The sequence below is a fragment of the Anomalospiza imberbis genome, chromosome 33, assembly GCF_031753505.1.
Source record: "Anomalospiza imberbis isolate Cuckoo-Finch-1a 21T00152 chromosome 33, ASM3175350v1, whole genome shotgun sequence".
NCBI lineage: Eukaryota > Metazoa > Chordata > Aves > Passeriformes > Viduidae > Anomalospiza > Anomalospiza imberbis.
This window is the reverse complement of record NC_089713.1, coordinates 1293208-1318860: the sequence shown is the minus strand read 5'-3', so window position 1 is coordinate 1318860 and position 25653 is coordinate 1293208. Positions and strand designations below refer to the sequence as shown.

Below are 25653 nucleotides of genomic sequence, written 5' to 3'. Positions count from 1 at the left end.
CAATGGTCTCCTTGATTCCATGGGGCAGCACAGTGTCATAATGGCCCCTTGGTTCCATGAGGTTCCATTGTGCCACCATGGTGTCCTTGGGCCTGCATTGTCACAACTGACCCATGGCTCCATGAGATTCCATAGCATCACCACGGTGTCCTTGGACCCACATTGTCACAACTGACCAATGGTTCCATGAGGTTCCCCAGTGTCACCATGGTGTCCTTGGACTTGCGTTGTCACAACTGACCCATGGCTCCATGAGGTTCTGTAGTGTCACCGTGGTCACTGTCAGAGGCTGGATGAGATCGATGTCCCGAGACGCCTTGGGATGCTCGGAATGCCCGTGTGGGACCAGGAGCGGGTCAGGCCTTGGTTTGTGGTGGGACAGAGCCCCGCCCCCAGCCCTGGGCTGGCACAGCTGTCAATCACATGGAAGGGGCGGTGTTTACCCAGCTCTGATTGGCTGAGCTGTCAGTCAATCACACAGCAGGCAGGGCTACCCCAGCTCTGATTGGCCCAGCTGTCAATCAATCACACACCAGCAGCTGGTGCCTAACCTGACTCTGATTGGGCAAACAACTGGCAGTCCCACCCCAGGGGCGGGCCCATGAAGGCCCAGGGGTTTAAAAGCCGGAGCACGAGGCCAGCCCATGGTCTGGATCCTGCCTTCTCCTGGGGTTCCTCTGTTAATGGTGCTGGAACCTGAGCAGGTGGTGCCTCTGTGTGTGTCTTTCTACAGATCTTCTGTCTGTCTGTTGTTCTCTATTTCTTCTTCTTCTAATCCTGCTTACCTGGAACATTTTTGGGTAACTTAGCATCTTAAGGCTCAAAGGTTTTTAGGTTAAATGGGCTAAGATAATGGAGTTAATGCTATGGTAAGAGTTTTATGTAGAACAGGATGTTGTGTTAAACCCTTTGTCAAAGTTCCTTGATTGTCTGTATTTTGCCAGTAAAATTTTGTGTCATTTTGCTCTCTCAGCTCTGTTGGTTAGAGCATGGTGCTGGTATCACTGAGGCTGTGTTCAGTCCCTGTGTGGGGCATTCACTTCAGAGCTGGACTTGATGATCATTGTGGGTCCCTTCCTACCAAGAATATTCTTGGCATCTGTCCATGGTGAGAATATCTGGTTGGTGTTTCTCCTGTACAACAAACTCGAATAAAGGAACCTTTGGTGACCCCCAGCATTTCAGTGTTCTGGGGTGTTACAGCCCTGCAGGCTCACAATGGCCTCTTGTTTCCATGAGGCCCCACAGTGTCACACTGGCCCCTTGGCTCCATGAGGATCTGGAGTGTCACACAGGTTTGTGACATTTGTCCATGCTGCCCCTCACATCCCCCTGCCCCATAAACAGCCCCGAGCCAGCCGTGAGGGACAGGCCCTGCTGTGCCAGGCTGGGCTCAGGGCTTGGCCTTTCTGCTTCCTGCAGCCAAGCCAGGCCTTGCTCAGCATCGCAGTTCCCTGCTCAGAGCCTTGGGCTCCCTGCAATCCTGGCCTCAAGGATCTGCTCTCTGCACTCCCTGGGGAGCCTCTGGTACTCCCTGCCCTCGCTGGGGCCCAGGGATGCTCCCAGGGACTTGGAGTTTTGCTTCTGCCTCCTTGAGCAGCTTCTTCATCCTTCTCCCAGTGCCAGAGGGTCCTGGACCCAGCCCCAAATCCACCGTGGGCTGATGAAAATACAGAAAGCCCTCAGGAGCTCTTTGTCTTCCTTCCATGGTCTTCAAGGCTCCAGGGCTTGTGCAGCGACTGGAGTCGGTTTGGAGTTCTGTGCAGGAGTGTGAAATACAAAGTTGTGTTTTGTGTCAGGTAAATAAAGGCAGCCTGTGCAGTTGTGGTTATGAAATGTATGGAACACGGCCATGGGACAGTTATAAAGATGAGTTCTAATACACAACCAAGGAAAGCATGGAAGGCTTTTAAACCAATCTTTTATTTGCAAATAACAATTATAAGTCTTAAACTGTTTTGTAATAAGAGTATTTGAATTCTAACTTTGGAATGCTGTTTTTGGGAAGATCTTTTTACTTGTAATTAAGTCTTAAGCTGTTTTGCAATAAGAACCTTTGAATTCTAACTTTGGAATGTTGCTTAGTATTAAGGGTGTTAAACTGTAGCTTTGGAATATATAAAGGATTTAAACAGAAAGGGAAGTGACCCTATCCCAAGCTCCTGGAAAAGGAAGATGGACATCAAGGTTGCTGATTAATGATTTCAAAAGGAGAAGCTGGACATCACTACCATAGATTAATGATCCTAGAAAATAGAAGCTGGACCCCACCTCAGGAAGATGGACCCCACCATGTTGGACACACATCCCGGGATATTGAAACCTGGAATAGATCACAACAGAGTATAGAAATTGGAAAGGAACCAGACATCACCATCACAGATTTATGATCCTAAAGTATAGAATTCTGACGTCAAAAGGTAGAAATAGAAACTGCTGAAAGCTCACGTCAAAATGGGAAATAGAAGCTGCTGGGGAAAGCTGATGAATATGCATGAATATGATCAATAAACACCAGCAAGCCCAACAACCGGTGCGCAGTTGGAGGGGAAAACCCCCACCACTGCACCCAGCGCTGTCTCTGCTCATGCGTTACCATATTAATTAATAAATTTAATTGCTGCTTGATGTATTGGCTGAGTCAAGCTTCTCATTTCTAACAGAATGGAGAAGAATGAGCCCCTTTTGGGCTGACCCTGTTTGGACAACCTGCTCCTCACCTCCAGCGTCACCATGTCTGACACCGCCCACCTGGGACTGACACGCCAAAATACCCAAAAATGCTCCTGTGATTTATTCTCTTATTTCTATTCTGTAACACATTATTTTACGTTAACAACTGTGAAAAACACCAATCACTTGGTTTTTAAATTTTAAAAAGTTTAATAATAGCAAAATGGTTATAAAAATAGTAATACAATTAGAGCAATAAAAATTTAGAGTTAGGGCAATTACAAGACAATAAAAAGCAAAGACTTACGGACGTCCGGATGCTCTCGGGCACTTAAGCCCGATAAGCACGTTTTGTGAACAAAGGAATAACCTTAAAAACCATACACTGTGGCATATTCATACACACTTCATGGTTATGCATACATTCTATTTAAAACAAGCAACTCTGTTATTTTTCAACTGCTTCCTTTAATCCCCACGGCATCTTTGCGTCTGAGCAAGGCCTGAAGAAATCAGCTTCTTCTGATGAGAAAACCATAAATTCCTCTTCTCTGGCAGATTTAGGTATTCTGTGACTGTTAGCTCGAAGCCAGTGTCTCATTCCTTTAAAAAACCCCCACATACAGAGTTTCTATTTTAACTGCTAAATCTTCCTTTTAACTACAAAACTACATTTACTGTACTATTAAAATGTTAATACAGCACAACTAATCAATATAACACAATACATATAGTAACTATCTGCGTAGAGCCATATAATATCCATTTTTCACATATTTAATTATTTCTATATGTATTACATTTGTTTCTAATAATAGTATTATTTTTTCTTACCTAATTTTAATATTAACATTAAAAATCTATACATTTTTAGTAGCCAGGAAAACGAATGTTCTTTGTATCTCAGTAACACAATTCCCTTCATTAATGAGTTAAGATGTATTGGCTATTTATTTCTTCCTGTTTATGTCAATTAGCAATATTTCCAGTCATTTTGTCATCTTTTTTATCATCTTTTTCTCACACAGGGTTGAGGAGGGGCCACTTTGGGATCCTTGGAGACATTTCTGGGGCACATTTGGGGCAGTTCTGTGCCTGGGGAGGGAATTCAGAGAGAACTTGAGGGTCTGGAGGACACTTGGGGGAGCCGGGTGGGCACTTGGAGGGGCACTTAGGGGTTCCGAGGGACAGCTCGGGGTCCGGGGGAGCCCTTGGGGGTCCAGGGGGGCCCTTGGAGGTCAGGGAGGGGAATTTGGGGCCCCGCGGGGCCCGGGCGGGCACTTGGGGGGCTCCAGCGGGGCTCTCCGGGGCGCGGGGGGTGATGGGAGTTGTAGGCGCGGGTAGAATACGGTTGAACGGGGCCGCGGAGCATCACGGGAGTTCTAGGCGCAGCTGCAATGGGGCGCGGGGCATGACGGGAGATGAAGTCACGGCTGCAGTAGTGCGGGACGTGCGCCGCGGAGCATGATGGGAGCTGTAGTCCCGGCAGTGGATCGGACGCGGCGTTTGGGGGTCCGGGAAGGCCCTTGGGGGACACTTTTGCGTCCGAGCCGCGACTTGAGGCCCTCGGGGCGAACGTAAACGGTTCGGGAGAACTTGGGGGGAGCTCGGGGAGCTCTACCCGGGCTCCTTAGGGCGCGGGGTACGGCAGGCGGTTTAGGCGCGTGACTGTGTTCTGAGGGGCTCTGGGGCCGCGGGGGATGAGAGGAGATGAATTCCCAGCAGTGGCTGTGCCGGGCATCCGTGGGGTCGGGAGCACTCCGGGGATCCGGGGGCGCCTTTGGGGGGTCCCGAATGGGCGCTGAGGGGCACTTGGGGATCCTGGAGGGTCTGGGGGACACTTACGGGACAGATGGGGGCGGGTACCGAGGGGGTTCTGTGGAGCGCGGGGCATGACGGGCGTTGTAGTCCCGGCTCCAATGGGGCTGAATCGGGCCGCGGGGCATGACGGGAGTTGTAGGCACTAGCGGAAGTATGGCGCCGACTCCAGGCACCACCCCAGGGCCACAATGCCTGTCGCTGATTGGCTGCGGGCGGTGACGGGCGGGAGCCCCGGCAAATGGGAGGCGGGAACAGCCCATCCAACCCCTCCAGTCCAGCCCAGTTCATTCCCAGTACAGCCGAGTACAACCCCAGTGCTCCTCCAGTCCCTCCCAGTACACCTGAGTTCATTCCCAGTGCTCCTCCAGTCCCTCCCAGTCCAGCCCAGTGCATCCCCAGTACAGCCCAGTACAACCCCAGTGCTCCTCCAGTCCCTCCCAGTACACCTGAGTTCATTCCCAGTGCTCCTCCAGTCCCTCCCAGTCCAGCCCAGTGCATCCCCAGTACAGCCCAGTACAACCCCAGTGCTCCTCCAGTCCCTCCCAGTACACCCCAGGCCCTTCCAGTACACCTGAGTTCATTCCCAGTCCCTCCCAGTTTCCCCCAGTGTCATCCATAGTCAGCTCCAGTGTCCCCCAGTCTTCCCCACAGCGTTCCCAGTGTCCCCTGTTTGTCCCATTATCCCCCAGTATCACTCCCAGTATGTCCCAGCATGTTTCAGTGTGTACCCCCACAGTCCATCCCAGTCCACCCAGATTCCCCTCAGCATTCCTCGTGTTTCCAGGCTGTCCCAGTCCTTCCCAGGGTCACTCCCAGTATGTCCCAGTGTCTCTCACAGCGTTCCCAGTGTCCCCCAGTATGTCCCAGTCCTCCCCAGTGTTTCTAAGGACAGTTTAATGTCTCAGGGTTGCCGTGGCAGCCAAAGCCAGCAGTGGGGTCGGTGCAGTGTCCATGGCCACGGCCCCTTGCAGTGGCCCAGTGCAGCTTGGGCTGATGATCCACCCTCACAGCTGGCCCAGGGCAGGTCTGCAGTGGTTTTGGTGGCACCTTGGGCTGGCACACACCTGAGGAGTGTGTCTGTTTTCATGGGGAAACTCGGGAGTTTTAGATTGCTTCAAAAATAGACAAAGGGAAAGCCCCTCTCAGGCTGGGTGCAGCCAGCTCTGCAAGCACAGCAGGTCCCAGGTGAGCGAGGACAGACAGGATGGGCTTGGGCAATGTGGAGCAAGGCTGTCCACACTGGGCCAGAGCTCAAGGCACAGCTGCTCTGAGCAGGCCAGAGCTCCTGAGGGGAGAGCCTGGGTCAGTACCAATCACAGAATGCTGCAATCGCCTCTGCTCTAAAGAGAAATGTAATAAAATACAACCTTTGAAAGAGGACAGTGTATTTCTTACAAGCTCTTTGAAATCTTTCTCCATAACTGCACTAGGAAAACTCTAATGGCCCTCTCAGGGCTTTGGTGTTGTTTACATCAGACTCAGTCCCTGAGAGTGTCTTCAAAAAAGATTCTCAAGAACTCAAATTTAAACTCCAAAGTTTCTTGAAGTTTTAATGGGTCCCACTGAGGAACACGACTGAGAAAGTGTCCCCAGGTTCCAGTTAGAGCAGAACCCTGGAGGCACTGATGACAGGTGGGGACAAACAAGGCAAAGGTGTCTCTGGCGCTGAGCAAACCTGGATGTGTTTCAGGAATGCAAAGGGCCAAGGCTGAGCCCCAGCCCCTGGCAAGGCAGATCCTGTCCCTCCCTCCTTGCTCAGGGCTCTTCCCGGGATGGGCACTGCCATGTTGGGATGTGCCATGCCAAGGGCAGGACCATGGGGCGGCCCCTGCCAGGCTGCTGAGCGGGGACAAGGAGGCCATGAGGCCCCAGGGCTGCAAGGGTCACTTGTCCCCTCGTGGCCTCAGGCCCAGGGCCAGCAGCCATGGCCAAAGGGCTGCACAGGTTGGCTCTGTCAGGGCCTTGCAGCTGCTGCACATCCCTGTGCCCTCTGCAGCCCAGGCTGTCCTGCAGTGTCCCTGCCCTGGCCTCTGTCCCTGCAGGCTGTCGTCATCCCCCGGCTGCCCCACCTCGCTGGCCCCTTCCTTTGCTGACAGCTCTGCCTCCTGCCTGCCCCTGCCTGGCCACACAAAGCCTTGGCCTTGAGACCCAAAGGGTTCATTCCATTTTTACCGTGCCTGTGAACTTCCAGCACAGGAACAAGGCATGCAGGGGCTGCTTTCCCAGCAAGGATGGCTGGAAGAGAAGAAGAAGACATCTGGCTCAAGGGTGCAGTGATAGATAAAACAAGGACTGAATCTGGGAACTTGGGGTGGGATTTATGGAAATGGGTAAATTGTGATTGGCATTTAGCGACTGTATATGAGCAACACACTGGTAGAATTACATGTCCACGTCAGGTTAGGAGTTATCCCATGTTAGACCTCAGGCCTGAATAAACGATACCCTCTGAAATAGCAAATGAGTGTTAAGGAGCCTCATTCTGATATTTCAGAGATTTGGTGGCAGTGGGGCCTCACAGAACCAAGGAGTCTGCTGTGACGCTGAGCAAACTCATGGAACAAAGGGTCCATGGTGACACAGCGGAACCCCATGGAACCAAAATCCATTTTGGCACATTGGGGCCACACTGAACCAATGGTCCATTGTGATACTGCGGATCCAAGGAGACCATTGTGACACTGAGAAACCTCTTGGAACCAAGGGAACATTCTGACACAGCAAGGCCTCGTGGAGCCATGGGTCCATGGTGACACTGTGAATCCACGGAGAGCATTGTGACTGAGGAACCTCATGGAACCAAGAGTCCATTGTTCCACTGCGGATCCTGTGGAACCAAGGGGAGCACAGTGACATTGCGGGGCCTCATGGAACAATGGAGACTCTTCTGACACTTTGGACCCACTGGAACCAAGGGACCATTAGAGCATGGCAGGGCCTCGTGGAATCAAGGGGACTACAGTGAACACTGTGGGTGTCCACGGGATGAAGGGGCCATTCTGACACCGTGGAACCAAGGATGCCACTGTGACACTATGGGGCATCATGGAACCACAGGTCCACTGTGACACAGCAGGGCCTCATGGAACCTTGGAGGCCATTTTGACACTTTGAGGCCTTGTGAAACCAAGGAGGCATTGTGGCACTCCAGAGCCCTGTGCAGCCAAGGGGACCATAGTGACTCTGTGGGGCTCAGTGAAACCAATGGTCTGTTGTGACACTGCAAGGCCTTATGGCATCATGGAGACCATTGTGACACTACAGGCCCCATGGATCCAAGGGGCCATTGTGACACTACAGGCCCCATGGATCCAAGGAGCCATTGTGACACTACAGGCCCCATGCATCCAAGGAGCCATTGTGACACTACAGGCCCCATGGATCCAAGGAGCCATTGTGACACTACAGGCCCCATGGATCCAAGGAGCCATTGTGACACTACAGGCCCCATGGATCCAAGGAGCCATTGTGACACTACAGGCCCCATGGATCCAAGGAGACATTGTGACACTACAGGCCCCATGGATCCAAGGGGCCATGGTGAAACTACAGGCCCCATGCATCCAAGGAGCCATTGTGACACTACAGGCCCCATGGATCCAAGGAGCCATTGTGGCACTACAGGCCCCATGGGTCCAAGGAGCCTTTGTGACACTACAGGCCCCATGGATCCAAGGAGCCATTGTGACACTACAGGCCCCATGGATCCAAGGCGCCATTGTGACACTACAGGCCCCATGGATCCAAGGGGCCATTGTGACACTACAGGCCCCATGGATCCAAGGGGCCATTGTGACACTACAGGCCCCATGGATCCAAGGGGCCATTGTGACACTATGGAGTCTTGGCAGGCCAAGGGGCACTTGTCACACTGTGTGGCACCATGGAACCAAGGGGTCCATTGTGACACTTCAGGGCCCCATGGAACTAAGGATCCATGGAACAGCGCAGGACTCCATGGAACCAAAGGTCCACTGTGACATTGCGGGGCCTCATGGAACCCTGGAGGCCATGGTGACACTTTGAGGCCTCGTTGAATCAAGGGACTCTGCAGGGCCTCATGGAACCACGGAGACCCTTCTGACACTGGGAGTCCCCATGGAACCAAGGGTCCATTGTGATACTGTGGCATCAAGGAGACCCCTGTGACACTGCAAGGCCTCATGGGAGCAAGGGTTTGGCCTCCCAGGGGGAACCTGACAGGTCCAGCTGATCTTGGAATGTTGAGGGCTGCCTCTCATCAGTCCCTGGAGAACTGGAGCTCTGTGCTTTCCTTCCTATGGAAAAGAACCATCCGTCTTTCCAGGTGCCCACAGCCAAAACTGATACTCCTCCTGAAAAAATTCCCTATATGCAAGGGTTCTCCCAGACAAAAGCTGGCAAGACAGACACCTCTGGTTGGCCTGGTCCTCGGGTGGTCACCTCTCATCTCAAGGAAGCCCTGAGGAAAGTATTTGAGCAGGTTTGCCTGCTGGAACATCAATGAGTCTCTCATCCTCTAAAAAACTCAGATGCTCTTCTGATCACATGTGTCTTTTCTTTCTCACTGTGTCTTATGCATGAAATACTATTTTCAGCTAAGAAATAGTGTTCTTCTCACTCTAGCAGGGTTTGCTGACACAAAACAGCTCGTCTACATATGGATCCAGGTTACCTGTATAAGCACACACAATAAAGAATCCAGCAGGAATGATTTGTCTCTGCTCCCATCTGTCACATCTCCTCTGGAGCTGGAGGTGCAGCCCCAGCACTCGGGAGGGCTCAGGGGCTCACCAGCTCAGCTCCCACACTGAGAACTTGCAGACCCTGGGCTGTTCTCCTTGGCCCCTGCACGCTCAGCCAGGCTGGGATGGACACTGATGGTTTCTGTGCCAGGCTCTCTGAGCCCAGCCCAGCTCCCTGCAAGCTCTGCCAGCTGCCCTGAGCTCTGTGCAGCACCAAGGGCCTCTCCCCAGCACAGCCCAGCCGGCTCTGGCCCCACAGCTCTGCTCAGCCCAGGCTGCTCTGGCCACTGGCCCCACGGCCTCAGCCCCTGGCCAGGGCACAGCAGCAGCTGCAGCTCAGCCAGGACTCAGCCCCAGCCATGGGGGAAGGGGCTTGGCCAAGGCCAAAGGAGGCTCCCTGGGTGCCCTGCTCCCCTCGGGCTGAGGTGCTGAGAGCTCTGCAGCCCCTGCTGCCATCCCATCTGCCCAGGCCAGCACAAGAGCCCGGCCTTGGGGCCCTCCAGAGCTGCTCCTGCTCCAGGCCCAGGGCCCATCCCAGAGCTGGGGCAGCCACAAAGCTGTGCCCATTTCTGGTCATCACTGCTCTGATGGGGATGGATCCTCAGCCACTTGGAGATTATTGATGAATTTTCCTACTCCAGAGGCCTCTTCTTTCTTGAGCTCTTCAGTTCAGGAATTCAGTGATTTGTTTAAAACTCCCAAACAAAAAATGCTGCTGGGAATTATGGTAGCTTTCAATTCTTCTGTGGTTAATTAGACAGATTTCAGAAGTGTATTCAAAGTGAATAGACTATATTGAAAAAGTTTGTCCAGTTTCCTTTTCCTGTTTAGAGATGGATATCAGCAATGTCCAATTGATTGACCCCCAGCACCTCCTAATGCAGTCTGAATAGATGTGAAAGACCCTTCAATGGCTGACAATCAATCACACTTTATCCCCAACCACTCCCCACCATTTCCCTCATCCAACCCTTGGCACTCAGAGCAGCTGAGGAATGGAGTCACATCCAGGGGTGTCCCCAGGGCTCAGGATTGGGGCCAGGTCAGTGAAATCTCTTTATTGCTGATCTGGACGAGGTCATCGAGGGCACCCTCAGTCAGTTCCCAGGTGAGTCCAAGCTGGGTGGGAGTGTGGCTGTGCTGGAGGGCAGGAAGCTCTGCAGAGGGATCTGGACAGGCTGGAGCCATGGGCCCAGGACAATTGGATGAGGTTCACCAAGGCCATGGGCCAGGTCCTGCCCTGGGCTCACAACCACCCCAAATCCCTGGCCGTGCCCTGCCCCTGATCCCCACAGCCTGTCCTGTTTCCTTCATCCCTGCATTGCCAGGGACTTTCTGGGACAAGGGAGCTCTGCTCTGGGGATGGAGGGAGGTCCAAGCACCACCACTGGAGTGGGAACCACAACTCACCAGGTTTGTGTCCTTTGGGGATTGGAAACTGGTGAGACTCAGAGGAACAGGCAGGTTTCTCTTCATGGCCAACAGACCATGGTTGAACAGGACACAATTTAATAACGATCACACTCTTCCCTGAGCTATGTGCAACGTCCCAGCAGCGTCTGATGAGTCCACCATCCACAAGTGATTTCCATACAAAACCAGATTTTAGACAAAGGTGGTTCTGTGGTAGAAATAAACACAATTAAGTTCTTGTACAAGGGTGCTCGTCCTGGAGTGGTGCAAAACAGCTCAAACAATTCCTGATTTGCAAAGCTGTCAGTGGTGGATGGAGAAGGGAGGTCAGGCTGCTTTTGGTGTTGAGGAAATGCTGAAACCAGCCTGACTCATTTCATCTCCTCCTGGCCTGGCTGATCTCCCCTCTTTCCCCTTCCACCCATTGGCTTCTGTCTCCCACCAGGCCCCCGGTGAAGAGCCTGGCTCTGTGTTCTCCATCCCCTCCTCGCTGGCACTGCCAGGCTGGGATGAGGAGCCCCTCAGCCTTCCCTGCTCGGGGCTGGACAAGCCCAACTCCCTCAGCCTCTGCTCACAGCCCAAGGGCTCCAGCCCCACCTTGGAGGCCCTTCCCTAACCCTGCTCCAGCTGCCAGACATCTTTCCTGCCCTGGGAACCCAACCCAGGCCACAGGGACCTGGATAATCCACGTCCTTGATGTCCTGGTCACACAGCCCTGGCCTCTTTTCCCCATGTCAGGCTCAGGGGTGGATCCTGTGGAACATCCTTTGGTGGAGGCTGTGGCTCCAGGTGGACCGGGGGGATACCAGGGAACAAGGGACCCCACTGGGCATGAACAGCATTGGACTTGTTGGGAGAAACTGTGAGGGGGAGCTGGGGCGGAGTGACCAACCCAGTGACCTCACACAGCCCTCCTGGGATGTCACACAGCCCCTCTGTGATGTCACAGCCAACTCTGTGATGTCACAGAGGCAGTTTATATCATAGCTGCTCGATGACCTCACATAACCCAGTCTGTGATGTCATAGCCCACTCTGTGACCTCATGTTACCAGATGATAAATTGTCTCCACCAGGTGAGCTGACACCTGGAGCTTGTTCTCCAAAACCCCAGGCCTATGGAAACCACACAATGCCCATCGTGTCAGAAGGGGAACTGGAAGTTCACCAGCCTCAGTGTCCTGCCAGCTCAGCCAGGCCCCCTGGAACATTGGGGTCCACGACCACCAGGGACCACCAGAGAGACCCCCAGGACAGAAGAGAGCATGGATAAAGGGATGGGGAAATATGTTAATGATTTTGGGGAAATGATTATCAGATGTATGTTTAGTCATGGACAATCAGTGAATATGTGGGCAAAATACAGAATATGAACAGAAACTTTCCTGTACTCAGCATGCTCGGCTTTGGGAGGAGCTATCCCCCGTGCACCCGGCTGAATAAAGAATGCTGCTTCTTAATGCTGCATGGGGGTTAAGGAGTACCTGGTACCCCCTTTTTGGGAAACCCTGGACTCCCCTTTCCTGGGCTCAAGGACCCCCTGGAACTCCCTTCTACCTGTCCACGTCCCTGCCCCCCATTTCTGTGACCCTGAGACCCCCCTGCACCCCCATTCCTGAGAACTGACACACCCTTTTACCCCTTTGCCCGGCACTCAGACCCCCTGCAGCCCCTTACCCGGTACAAACACAAACTGTTCCTGCCCCCCCGCCTCTCCCAGCCCCCAGCCCCACCCTTTTCCCTGACCTGGGACCCCTGGGCCCCCATTCCTGCCTTTCCCAGCCCCCAGCCCCTCCTTTCCTCACACTCAGGAGCCCTGGCACCCCCTTTCCTGGGCACAGGATTCCCTGGACACTCCATCCCAGCTCTCCCAGTCCCTGCACCCCCTTTCCTTGGCTCTGAGCCTCTGATCCTCTTTCCAGCTCTGCCATCTCTTCATGTTCCCCCTTTCCTGTGCCTGTGGACCCCCCTGGATCCCCAAACTCTCACTTTCAGCCCCCTCAGCTCACCCAAATCTCTGTGTCCCCCCAGTTCTCCACTCCCCGCAGTCCCTGCAAGTGGGTCTGTTGAAGCCCAGCCCGGGGGTCCCCCAGTCCTTGATTGTGGGGGACGTGGACGGGACTCCCTGCGAGCGCTGCGACAGCGAGTGGGGCCGGATGGAGCCGCAGACACCGGGGATGGGGGTGGGAGCCAGAGCTGGGACACTGGGATAGCCAGAGCTGGGATATTAGGATAGCCAGAGCTGGGACATTGGGATAGCCAGACTTCGGATACTGGGATAGCCAGAGCTGGGACAATGGGACAGCCAGACTTTGGATATTGGTATAGCCAGAGCTGGGACATTGGGATAGCCAGAGCTGGGATATTGGGATAGCCAGAGGTGGGACAATGGGATAGCCAGAGCCGGGATATTGAGACAGCCAGAGCTGGGATACTGGGACAGCCAGAGCTGGAATATTGGGATAGCCAGAGCTGGGCTACTGGGATAGCCAGAACTGATTTATTGGGATAGACAGGGCTGGGATATTGGGATAGCCAGAGCTGGGACACTGGGATAGGCAGAGCCGGGATATTGGGACAGCAAGAGCCAGAAAAATTGAGATAGCCAGAGCCGGGAAGTTGGGATAGCCAGGGCCAGGATATTGGAATAGCTAGAGCTGGGATATTGGGATAGCCAGAGCTGGGACATTGGGACAGAAAAAACCAGGATATTGGGATAGCCAGAGTTGGGATATTGGGACAGCCAGAGCTGGGATATTGGGATAGCCAGAGCTGGGACATTGGGATAGCCAGAGCTGGGACATTGGGATAGCCAGATCTGGCTCAAAGACAGGAACCAGCCCGTGGCCGACAGTGACCTGGAGACGGGGCTGGTACAACCAGAGCGGGGGGAGTGGGGGTAGCCAGGGGCTGGGATGGGATTTGTGGGAATGGAGGACTCTGAGGGGCTGGGATGGGATGGGATCTCTGGGGATGGGGGGGACCTCTGGGGCTGGGATGGGAATCCAGGGAGCTCCAAGGGAATCCCTGGGGCTGGGACATGACTCCATGGGTCTGTTCTCTCCTCGTTCCCAGGTCTGCACAGGGTGCAGGTGGTTTCCAGCTGTGACCTCCTGTCCAACGGAGTGTCCATGGATCCCACCGGTACGGCTACGAGGGCTGGGATTTCATCTGCTTCCAGCTGGGATCTGGGAGCTTTGCAGTGTCCGACGGTGCTGCCTGGATCACCCAGAGGTGCTGGGAATCCAAAGGGATCATGGTGGAGCAGATGAAGCATTACCTGGGACACACCTGTGTGGAAGGGCCCCCAAAATACATCAGATATGGTCGGGAGGCTCTGGAGCACAAAGGTGGGTGTGGGAGGGGAAGGGCAGCGCCAGGGGAGTGCCCTGTCCCTGCCCTGAGCCCAGCACGAGCCTTTCCTTGGGTGTTGTGTGCCCTGCCTGAGGCAGGAGGGCACTGCCGGAGCAGCTTTGGTGGCCCCGGGCACCCGGCCGGGCTGCAGCCACTGCAGGGCTCCTGGGGAATGTTCCAGAGCAGAGCTGAAAGCCAACAACAGTTTCTGGAGGGGATTCTGCCCCTGGGCCTGTGCTGGGAGCCCAAGGGCAACAGCCCAAAGTGCTGGAGCTCAGTGTCCCTTGGCCAGGCCGTGTTCCCTGGATGTGCCCTGTCCCTCGGCTGTGTCCTGTCCCTGTCCCTGTGCCCTGTCCCTTGGCTGTCCCCTGTCCCTTGGCTGTCCCCTGTCCCTCAGCTCTGTGGGGCTGGGGGTGGCAACAGGACCTGGGGCAACCCTGGGGGAGAACAACCCTGAGCCCCAGCTGGGCCAGTTTCCCCAGTTCCCCCCAGGTCACTCCCAGCATGGGCCCTGTGCTCCCAGTCACCCCCAGTATGGCCCCAGTCACTTCCAGTTACACTCAGTGTGATCCCAGTATCATCCCAGTCACTCCCAGTATCATCCCAGTATGGTTCCAGCATGTTCCCCGGTGTGTTCCCATTCACCCCTACAATAGTTACTCCTAGTATGGTTCCAGTCCTTCCCAGTATGATCCCAGTATGAATCCAGTCACTCTCCTTATGCTACCATTTGCCTCCAGTATGGTCCCAGTCACTTCAAGTCACCCAGTATGATTCCAGTCACTCCCAGTATGATTCCAGTCACTCCCAGATACTCTCAGTATTATTCCAGTAACTTCCTTTATGGTTCCTCTGTGATCCCAGTCACTCTTGGTCTCTCCCAGTAAATCCTAGTTGCCCCCAGTGTGCTTCCACTCACTCCATCCCGCCGCCACCGGAGCTCTGGCATGTCTGGACTTGTCTCAATGCTCCCAGCTGCAACATCCAGCCGGGCAAAAGTGTCTCTGGGGTGAAACACCACAGTGGCTGCTATTTGGTTCAGCAGCAGGACCAGACAAGCCAAGGCACATCCTGTCCTCGATATCGGTAACACCAATATTTTGGCAACCTGGCGTGGAGGCTGGCCCGACCCTGCCACACCGATGGGACACTCCGGAGCTCTCGGAGCCTCACAAGACCACGGAGAGGCTTTAAGGCAGCTTGGCGTCCACTGGCAGAGCTTTGAGGACATAGCTCTCCAGGAGAGACTTGTGGCTTTATCCACAGAATACTTGTGGATGTCCTGCACCTCTGGGAAGCGCACCTCCTTTTTGGTGAGCCAGACCTTCCCAGAGGAAGAATAGGGCAGCTCCTCCTGCCCCGAGGAGTCCTGTTCAGGTGAAGAGAAGACCCCGCCGGACCAGGACACGGATTTGGGTGAGTATCCCCACTCCATAGCGGGGTGGGGAGCTCAGAAACCGTCCCTGACGAGGGACTTGTTCTTTTTCGCTCTTATTTCGAGCACGGCAAGGCTGCGCAGCCCCGCGGGGTCGGGAGTGATAGCCCCGGACGGCGCGGCTCTGCCGTTTTGAAAACCCGCGTGGCAGCGGCAGCGCCGCTGGCTCAGGGGGAGCGGGGGGCTCTGCCCGCCCCCTCAGCGCAGTGCGGGGCGTTCGGATTCTCCCGCGGCACAGCGGGCGGCGGCGGCGGCTCCCGGGAGCGGCGGGAGGGCGCGGGCAGCGGGGGCAGAACCATGGCTCGGGCTTTCTCGTTGGGCGTGAGCGGCGCTGAGCCGCGGCTCCTCCGCATGGCGCGGGGGATCCCTGCTGCTGCCGGCGGCAGTTTTAAAAGCCACACAGGCTGCTGCGCTGGGCAGCGCTAAAAGCTGCGTGTTTTCGCTTCTTAACCACGGTGTTTGGAAATCGGTACCGAATTCTGGTTTGTTTTTTGTCGGTGTGAGGTTGGGCTGTGCCTTTTACATCTACAATGGGGGCTAAACTTAGCACAGCACAGAAAGGCGTATATTATCAGATTATAGGAATGCTAGTTAGCGGGGATGTATAGTTTTCTAAGGGAAAATTGAAACAGTTTATAAGGTGGCCTTTTCTACACTTACCGCAAGTTTCTCCTGAACAAGTCCACAATACCCACTTTTGGGACACAGTGGGTCACAAATTGATAACCTTGGGAAGGTCTGGGGACATGTCTACAGCCGAATTTGTGTTTTGTAGTTTGCAAGTTCAATCAGCTTTACTCAAGCAAAGGGAAGTGAAGGAAAAGCCAACTAACAAGGAATGTACCTCTGCTCTTTCTATTTCTCCCCACCCCAGTTCTGAATCCTCTTCCCCAAAACTCGGTATTTTAAGGAGTGCAGACTCTGCTCACGCCCAGGGAAGCCGGCTCCCTGAGCATCTTGAAGTGCCCGAGTCCCTCTGTCCACAAAGTCCTGGCCAGACTGCGTTGAATTCTCCCCACCCTGTCTCCCCAGCCCAGAAACCCCGAGCACGTGTTGGTTTTTTGGAGAGCAGTGACCACCCAAATGGCTCCCAGTCCCCAGAGAGCCAAGAAAATGGAGGATGCCACATGGCACCGTGCCCTACCTGATATCCTTCTTCCCATGATTCCCCTCAGCATCCCAAAAATCCTTTCTTTCCCCTCACCCCCCCGGTCCTCGTGACACCTTCCCTTCCCCCACCTTACCTGGCACTCCCTCAGCTCCACCCCTCCCCCAGGGGGCGTCTGCCTATGTGACGTCACCAGGCATCCCCGCCCCCTGTTCTCAGGGTGGCCCCGCCCCCTGTTCCCACGGTGGCCCCGCCCCCTGCCCGGGTTCCCACGGTGGGGGCTCGCCCACTGCTCGCCCCTGTAGCCACACCAGTGATCCCAATGCTTCCCGTTCAAGGGAAAAGCAGCAGGAACTGCAGAGCCAACGCAGGGTCCCGATTTCTCAGTCGCCCCTGTCACATATCAGCATGCAGGGCAAGGGGGAGGAGCCACAGCTGCTAATTGGAAAGCTTTTGCACAGCAAATAATAAGAGAGATTTGCAAAACACACCAACAGTATGGCCCACAGAGCCCATGCTTCCGTGACCTTTTAAAGGCCAAACCGGGTAGGACTGTGCTAGTCCCACATGATTTAAAACAGCTTTTTTCGTGCCTCATGACCTCTACAGAATTCAAACTATGGGAAGTGGCATGGAAACAACTGCTGAAAGAGGCCCTCCCAGACTTGCATGCTGATCCAAACACAGCAAAGGATGCCAGTGGCGTGCCAATTACCATCGAGCATCTCTCCGGTGAGGGCCAGTGGTCTCTGGCCCCAGTCCAAGCTGCAGTAATCCCTGTGGTAGTCCTTGAGAGAGTCAGAGATGCAGCTGAAAAAGCCTTCTTTGCCCTTCAACCTGACGGCCCTCTCGAGCCATATAGTAAGATCACACAGCTACCATCAGAGCCTTTTTTGAAATTGGTGGAAAGGTTAACTAGAGCTATTGAAATCCAAGTTAGGAAAGAAAATGCAAGGGAAGAAGTTTTAGAGGAAATGTCATTTGCAAATGCGAATGAACAGTGTCAAGCTGCGATTTTAGCTTACCTTTAGAACCCCCCCACACTAAAAGATGTGCTTCTAGTTTGTAACAGGAAAGTGCCTCTGAAGAGTGTGGCTCAGGACACCAGACCAAAGCTGCTGCCAAGGCCACCACAGAGAGTCGCCGTTGCCAGCCCAGTGCCTGTTCCATCAGCACAGTGGCACACTGGGCAGCAGCGAGGACCAGCAATGGTTGACCCCACAAAGCCACGCCTGCTTTGTAAGAACCTTGGGCACTGGGTTAACCAGTGTCCCCTGAAAAAGCAATTGGAGGAATTTAAAAATAGCAGGGGTGGAAAACTACAAGTGCTCCCAGGGAGTCAACAACAACAAAAAAAACCTAAAAGGGGTTCTGTGGTTCTGTGCAAGCACGGGGCTCTGGCACCTCTGGGACCTCAGAGCCTGCTGTGACCTCAGCCTGCTGTGACCCCAGAGCCTGCTGTGACCTCATGGCCTTAGCTGCACCCCCAGAGTGTACCCCCATCTGTACCAATTGACTGCCCTGACTGTAAATGTTTGGCTTGATCCAAGATCATTCCTCAGCAATTCCTTTCTTTTGCCTGCTGACTTTCACTGTGACCCTGTCGCCCTGATTTCTTAGGATTTTCTAAAGCCTTCTGAATTTACATTCTTGTAGAGAGCTTTCTCACGCAACTTTCTGTAAACAACCTATTGTTTTGCATTCTTTCATAGAGGCGGAGAAATTTGATAGACTGGTAGTTTGTCCAGTGTCGTTGGAGAGGTGGCACGTTCACCTTCCAATCCACTTGCACCTTTTGAGAACTATAAATGATTGGAGTCAGAAAAAATAAATTCGTCTCTTCATGGTGACCAAAGCTGTGGTGTGTCGTTTTTCCTTGTGTCCTCTGGTGACATCTGGTGGCCGCCGGCGCGTACTACAGCTTAGGTCGGGTGAGAGTGAGCTCACCCCCCCTCCTCTTTGGCGTTTTGCCTGCTGTGTTAGTTGTGAAAAATGCATATTTTATGATTGGCTTTTCGCAAATATTAAATTGAATACTATATGTATTATGTTATATTAATTAGAAGTGCTGTATTAACATTTTAATAGTATGGTATATGTAGTTTTGTAGTTAAAATAGAACCTATGTATGTGGGGGTTTTTTTACTAACTCAAGCAAGAGATGAGATAATGAAGAAACTCTTCACACAGAGATGACAATGATGGGGGCCCATAAAGAATTACTGCCTCCTTATCGGAAAAGACAAACATTCTTCCACCTTCTCTCTGTCTTTATGGAACCACCAGGATTAAGGGGAAGAAGTTGACAAAAACCAGAAAAGTTCTTAATTTGCAAGGAATTTATGCATCATGTATGAGATGTATGAATATGCAACAGGCTACTGCTTTTAAAGATTATTCCTTTGTTCACAAGGCATGCTTATCGGGCTTAAGTGCCCGAGAGCATCCGGACATCCGTAATTCTTTGCTTTTTATTGTCTTGTAATTGTCCTAACTCTAAATTTTCATTACTCTAATTGTATTACTATTTTTATAACCATTTTATTATTATTAAACTTTTAAAATTTTAAAAACCAAGTGATTGGCGTTTATAACAATCTACAATATGCTAAAAATTGTAAAACCTAAACTTCTCATCCATGTGACATACTAAACTACACTCTCCAATCCCTAAAATCCCTAAATGCCTGTTGCCCCCGGGGGATGCTATGTTGGTATTCTCCTTCCTCAGCCCCGGGGATGCTCCGCTGGTTGCCCTGGTCCTCCCAGTTCCATCGTCCTCGTTCCAGGGTGATGCCCCACCACTCTCGGTGCTCACTGTCCCATGGGATGCTCTGGCGGGGTCCTCCCCCCTCTCCCCAGGGCATTCCTCACCGCCGCCCGTTGCCAGAGGTGGCGCCGGGGCGCTCCCGGGGCTCTGACGCCTCCAACGCCGCCGCTCCCATCGCCGGGCCCGCACTGAGCCCTGTGTGCCAGCACACGCCTTTTATAGTCCGGGCAAGCCCCGCCCTCCCACCGACAGCCAATGGGAGCGCAGTGATGTCATAGTGGTGAGGGGCTGAGTGTCAAGGCCGCTTGTGATGTCACAATGAAGGGGTGGGGCCAGAATGAGAGTGCGATCTGATTGGTCAATGCGGAAGGCGTTCCTGCACTGATTGTTCCAGGCACTGATTGGTTGGATTGATGCTGGGGGAGGGGCAAGGCGGGGAGTGGGCGTGGCTCACATGGGGGGAGTCCCAGCCCCATTCTGGGGACCCCAGGCCCATAGGGAGGGGTCTCTGGGGGTCCCTGTCCCATTTCTGGGGGTTGTAGGTTCATGGAGATGGGTCTGTGGTGGTTGCAGTCCCACGGGGATGGGTCTCTGGGGGCACCAGCACCATTTTGGGGGGTTTTAGGTTAATGGGGAGGTTTCTTTGGAGGTCCTAGCCCCATTTCTGGGGTGGCCAGTCCATAGGGAGGGGTCTTCTGGGGGTCCCTAGACTATGGGGAAGGGTCTGTGTGCTCCCAGTCCCACTTTTGAGGGGGAACTTTATGATTCGTGTGGGTGGCAAGTGACTCGTGGGGACAGCAAAGATCAGCCACAGAATTTAATAAGATTTTTTGCCAATTTTGCTTTGGAAAACACCTTACCTTTGGAGGATGCTCCGGTGGGGGTCCGTGCTCCTCCCGCCTGATCCCGGCACTGTCTTCGTCGTTGGCTCGTGGGGATGCTCTGCTGGTGTCCTCCCTCCTCACCCCGGGGCATTCCCCGTCGCTGGCCGCCGTCCATGGCCGGAGGTGGCTCCAGGGCGCTCCAAGGTGCTGAGGATGTCAGCAGCTCCCACTGAGGCCATCCCTGCCCAGAGACCGTGGGGGAATGGGCAGACAAGGAGAGCGTCCCTGGGGCTGGGGCAGCAGAACTCAGAGGCACCAGCGGCTCCAGCTGGGAAATGGAGTGTGGAATGTGGCTGTGAAAGCCCTGCCTGGGCTGTGCCAAGCAGGACACACAAGCCCTGACTCCCATCCCCCAAACAACTCTCTCAAGGAGACATTTAAGAGGAATTACAATTGTTTGTGTCCTCTGAGTTGGATGAACAGGAGAAATACCAACAAGAGATTCTCCGGAGCTCAAAACAACAAAACAGCCTTAACTGGGAACTTTAGAAACCCAGAGAAACTTTGGTAAAAGGTTTAGCATGACATTCAATCAACAAAAACACTTCCCAAATCATTACCTTGACCCATTCAACTTCACAGACTATTAGCTCATTCAATTTTAAGTTAATCAACATTTGCACGAGGACCAAAATAGAAGAAATAGACACAGAAAGAGAGAAAGACAAAAAATATACAGAGAAGCACACACAGAGCTACCAACTCCTGGATTCCAGCTGGGTTCAGATAGAAATTCCAAGGGGAGGTAGGGTCAAGATGTGTGCTTGCCTTGTGCTCAGCCATAAATACCCCTTGGTGTTCCTGGGCCCTTCCCCAGGTGGGACTTGGGGTCATTTGGTCACTCAGGAGCTGGGCTGGGGGCTCCAGAGGTGGCTGTGGAGCATTGCCTGTGCTGTGCCAGGGACTGGCAGACACTGCTGGGCTGGGATAGAGGCTCTGGGGGGATTTGGGTTCCAGGGCAGGGCAGGGCTCAGGCTCCAGGGCAGGGCAAGGCTGGACCTGCCCCTTCCTCCCCCACACATGAAATGTTTCCAGCCAACAATCTCCTCCAGTCTGTCACAACAGGCAGTGTTGGAGGTGAAATCCCAGTTCTGGCCATGGGCACCTGGACAAGAAGGACAGTTCTTTTCCATATGAATGAAAGCCCCAGGTCTTGGCTCATTTCTGGTTTGATTGCCTGGATTTTGTTTGGTTTTGTTGTAGCTTTGTTTCCTTTTCTGTGCCTGAAGTGTCCAGTCAGGAGCAGAGTGACTCTTGCCAAGGAACTTTGTGGTGCTGTTGCTCAATATTAAATCTGGTTTTTGCTGATCCCTTGCTGGGGATTTTTTCAGCGCTCTCAAGCCCTCGTTGGTAACAGGGTGAAGGAGCCCTGGCCCAGGCTCTGGCCCTGGGGGACATGGGGATGCTGCCGGGGGGTCCCTGTCCCCCTGTCCCACCCCCCATGGCCCCAGCCCCCATCCCCGTGTCAGGCTCTGGGGTCGATCTCGTGGAACATCCTCTGGGGGAGGCTGCGGCGCCGGGGGGACCCGGGGGGACAGGGGACCCCGCTGTGCACGAGCAGCGTTGGACTTCTCTGGGGGAACTGGGAGGGGGGGCCGGGGTGGAGTGACCTCCCCAGTGACCTCACACAGCCCCTGTGAGGTCACACAGCTCCTGTGATGTCACAGAGCCAACTCTGAGATGTCACCCTGAGATGTCATACAGCTGCTCTGTGATGTCACAGAAGACTGTGAGATGCCACAATGTCACCCTGCAATGTCACTATTTGTTCTTTGGTGTCACAGCCTGCTCTATGACATTACACAGCCACCCGGTGATGTCACAACCCACTCTCTGTTGTCACAGAGCCACCCTCTATGATGGCAGGATCTGCTCTATTGCCTTATACCCTTCTCTATGATGTCACAGCCTGCCCTGTGATGTCACAACCCCCTCAGTGATGCCACAAAACCCTCCCTGTGATGTCATACTGCCACTCTGTAATGTCACAGCACACACTTTGACCTCACTGCCTGCTCTATGATGTCATACAGCCATGCCATGATGTCACAGCCTGCTCTGTGATGTCACACAGTCCCCTCTGTCATGCCATAGCTGCTTGATGACCTCACACAACACACTCTGTGATGTCATAGCCCAATCTGTGACCTCACACAACCCACTCTGTGCAGTCACACAGCCCCTCTCTGACATCACAGCTGCTCTGTGCCTCCGTGACACAGCCACAGAGCTGCTGATGTGACACAGCCCCCTCTGGGACACCCCACAGCCCCTGCCAGTGCTGAGCCCCTGTGAGCTCTGTCTGTGCCCTGCTCGTGTCCCTGGGATGCCCTGGCAGTGCCCCAGCCCTGCTGGGCTGTGCACAGGAGCTGCTCCTGGCCAGAGCTGTCTCTCTGCAGCGCTGCCCTTGCCAGGAGCTGCCTCGGGGCCAGGAGCCTGGCCCAGCTCAGCAGCACAGACACAGCACCAGGACTTTAATGACCTCTGGGGCTGTGGTGCTGTTTGCATCAGACCCAGTCCCTCAGAGTGTGCTCAAAGAGCTTCTCAAGAACTCAAAAAGTCAGATTCAAAGTCCAAATTTCTTTAACTGTAAATGGGTTCCACTCAAGGACACAATTCATATCAAAGTGTCCCCAGGCCCCAGGCAGAGCAGAGAACTGGAGGCACTGATGACAGGTGGGGACAAACAAGGCAAAGGTGTCTCTGGTGCTGAGCAAACCTGGATGTGTTTCAGGAATGCAAAGGGCCAAGGCTGAGCCCCAGCCCCTGGCAAGGCAGATCCTGTCCCTCCCTCCTTGCTCAGGGCTCTTCCCGGGATGGGCACTGCCATGTGGGGATGTGCCATGCCAAGGGCAGGACCATGGGGTGGCCCCTGCCAGGCTGCTGAGCAGGGACAAGGAGGCCATGAGGCCCCAGGGCTGCAAGGGTCACTTGTCCCCTCGTGGCCTCAGGCCCAGGGCCAGCAGCCATGGCCAAAGGGCTGCACAGGTTGGCTCTGTCAGGGCCTTGCAGCTGCTGCACATCCCTGTGCCCTCTGCAGCCCAGGCTGTCCTGCAGTGTCCCTGCCCTGGCCTCTGTCCCTGCAGGCTGTCGTCATCCCCCAGCTGCCCCACCTCGCTGGCCCCTTCCTTTGCTGACAGCTCTGCCTCCTGCCTGCCCCTGCCTGGCCACACAAAGCCTTGGCCTTGAGACCCAAAGGGTTCATTCCATTTTTACCGTGCCTGTGAACTTTCAGCACAGGAACAAGGCATGCAGGGGCTGCTTTCCCAGCAAGGATGGCTGGAAGAGAAGAAGAAGACATCTGGCTCAAGGGTGCAGTGATAGAGAAAACAAGGACTGAACCTGGGAACTTGGGGTGGGTTTTATGGAAATGGGTAAATTTTGATTGGCATTTAGCGACTGTATATGAGCAACACACTGGTAGAATTACATGTCCACGTCAGGTTAGGAGTTATCCCATGTTAGACCTCAGGCCTGAATAAATGATACCCTCTGAAATAGCAAATGAGTGTTAAGGAACCTCATTCTGACATTTCGTGTTTCAGAAACACGTGGCTTTTGCTCCTCTCTTCTACCTGAGAGCTTCCTGGGCAGGGGCAATTCTTCCAATTGCATCGGCGAGGTTCTGGCTGGAAAGGGCAGGGAGCAGATGGATTCAGCTTCTCCTGGCAGCCCCTGAGATGCCAGTTGTCATTTGTGTGCGCCGAGGATTCCGCTTCAGACTCGGAACTTGCGCAGCTGCTCCTCGGGCGCTGCTCGCACGCAGGCGCAGCAGTGCTGCAGCAGCTGTCCCGCACACAGGGAGGGCTCTGGAGCCTCCCCAGGGCCACCAAGGAGCGGTGGAGGGAACGTGCCCGGCATCTGCTGCAGGACCGTGGAGCTGCAGGGGATCCTTGGGTCTGTTGGATGGGGGAGGGAGTGGGGCAAACGGAATCCAGATGAGACAGGGATCATATTGGGGTTCCCAATATTCCGACAGAGACCTGCCCGGGCTTGCCTTGCTGCTGAGTCCAATGGCGGCAGCTGGGATGTTTCCTCCCCAGTGACACCCTTGGGTTACTCAGAGGCTGCGAGCGATATTCCTCAGTGGAGAGGCTTCAGGCGATGGTGAAGAAAGGAGGCACTTCTGCTAGAGCTTGATCCAGAGTCTTTATTTCAGCTACAGAGTTGTGGACCTGGTGGCAGCTCCAACAGAAGGGCCGGCCACGTGGCTGGATTGTCCTTTTAACCCGGGGGTAAGGGGAGGGGCAGGGACAGGTAGCCACCAACCAGGTGAGGGGGAGGGGTGTCAGGGGAGAAGGGGCACTTAGGTCTACCAATAGCCACAGGGGGCAGGGGGTATCTTTCAAATCTGCCAATCACTCGACCCCCTGGACCCCCTGTCTCACAGCCAGGGCTCATGGGGGTTGGGGCGGGGGGAGAGGGTTACCTTTGGGAGGGAGGAGACACACCGCAACAGGATCAGACAGCCCCACGCCAGGCAGCGTTTTCTCCTCTGAGAGCTCCTCCGAGCTGAGCGAGCTGGTGAAGCCTGCAGAGCAAATGAGACCCGGGAGTGAGGGAAAGGCTGGCTGGGAAGGAGTCAGATAAACCCGTGTGGGCATTTCCCTTTCCAAGGGGCTCCTGGGCAGACAAAGGGGACAAGAAGGAGGCCCCACCTCACGACATTCCCTTTTTTCCTTCAGGAGCTCTATTGCAGTCACTGCATACAAGAGTTGACTTGATCCCCTTGATGCCAGGGAGCACCAAGAGCTTGAACCTCGCTGGAGTCCAGCCCTGCCTGCCTATCACTGAGCAGAGGGAAAAGATGAAGAACCTGGGCGAGGCTTGAGCCAAATTGGCATTTTGCCACTTGTGATTTCCTCCCAGCTTTTGCAGCAGGATGACAACCCCATGGCTGCAAACCACTCCCTTTTGCAAGGCAGACGTGGACCTCGCTGGTAGCTCAGGGCTCTTGAAGGGGCTGCTGCAGTTGGCAACAGGAGCTGTTGTTGAACTTTTCACATTGCTTAACCCCCCCTGCCAAATGCCATCAAGTGGCTGAGGAAGGACACAAAAAGATTAGCCTGGAGGAAGGGAGGCCAAAACCTTGGAAAAGGATGAAAGAAATGCTGTGATCGTGATGATGACAAAAAAAAAACCAATTTATTTTTGACAGCAAACGAGCACCCGCCGCCCTCCAGCCCTCCCAGACTGGCAGGCCGAGCGGAGCCGTTTCCATGGCATGAGGTGCTGGCAGCCTGCGGAGAGAAACCAGAGAGCCACGGTCAGTCACAGAAGGCTCCTGTCCCCCTGTCCCACCATGGCCTGGGCCTGGGCCAGGCTGCTGGCTGTGCTCAGAGCCCAAAGCTCCCGAGCCATTCCCTGTTTGGAGAGAAGGGCAGCGTGGCAGGCCACGTTCCACCTCCTCTGCTTAAGCACAGCACAGCAGCCTCCTCAGCAGCTGTAAGGGCAGGATGCCCGTGTGCCCGC

The 25653-nt window shown here is 54.3% G+C and overlaps 2 protein-coding genes across 2 annotated transcripts in view; one reads left to right on the top strand and one right to left on the bottom strand.

The window, feature by feature from the left end:
* Positions 1-25653, top strand: part of LOC137463965 (zinc finger protein 208-like) — a 1270300-nt gene that overhangs the window by 43680 nt on the left and 1200967 nt on the right. The gene's annotated exons all lie outside the window — the stretch shown is intronic.
* Positions 1-25653, bottom strand: part of LOC137463966 (zinc finger protein 271-like) — a 1077684-nt gene that overhangs the window by 52122 nt on the left and 999909 nt on the right. The gene's annotated exons all lie outside the window — the stretch shown is intronic.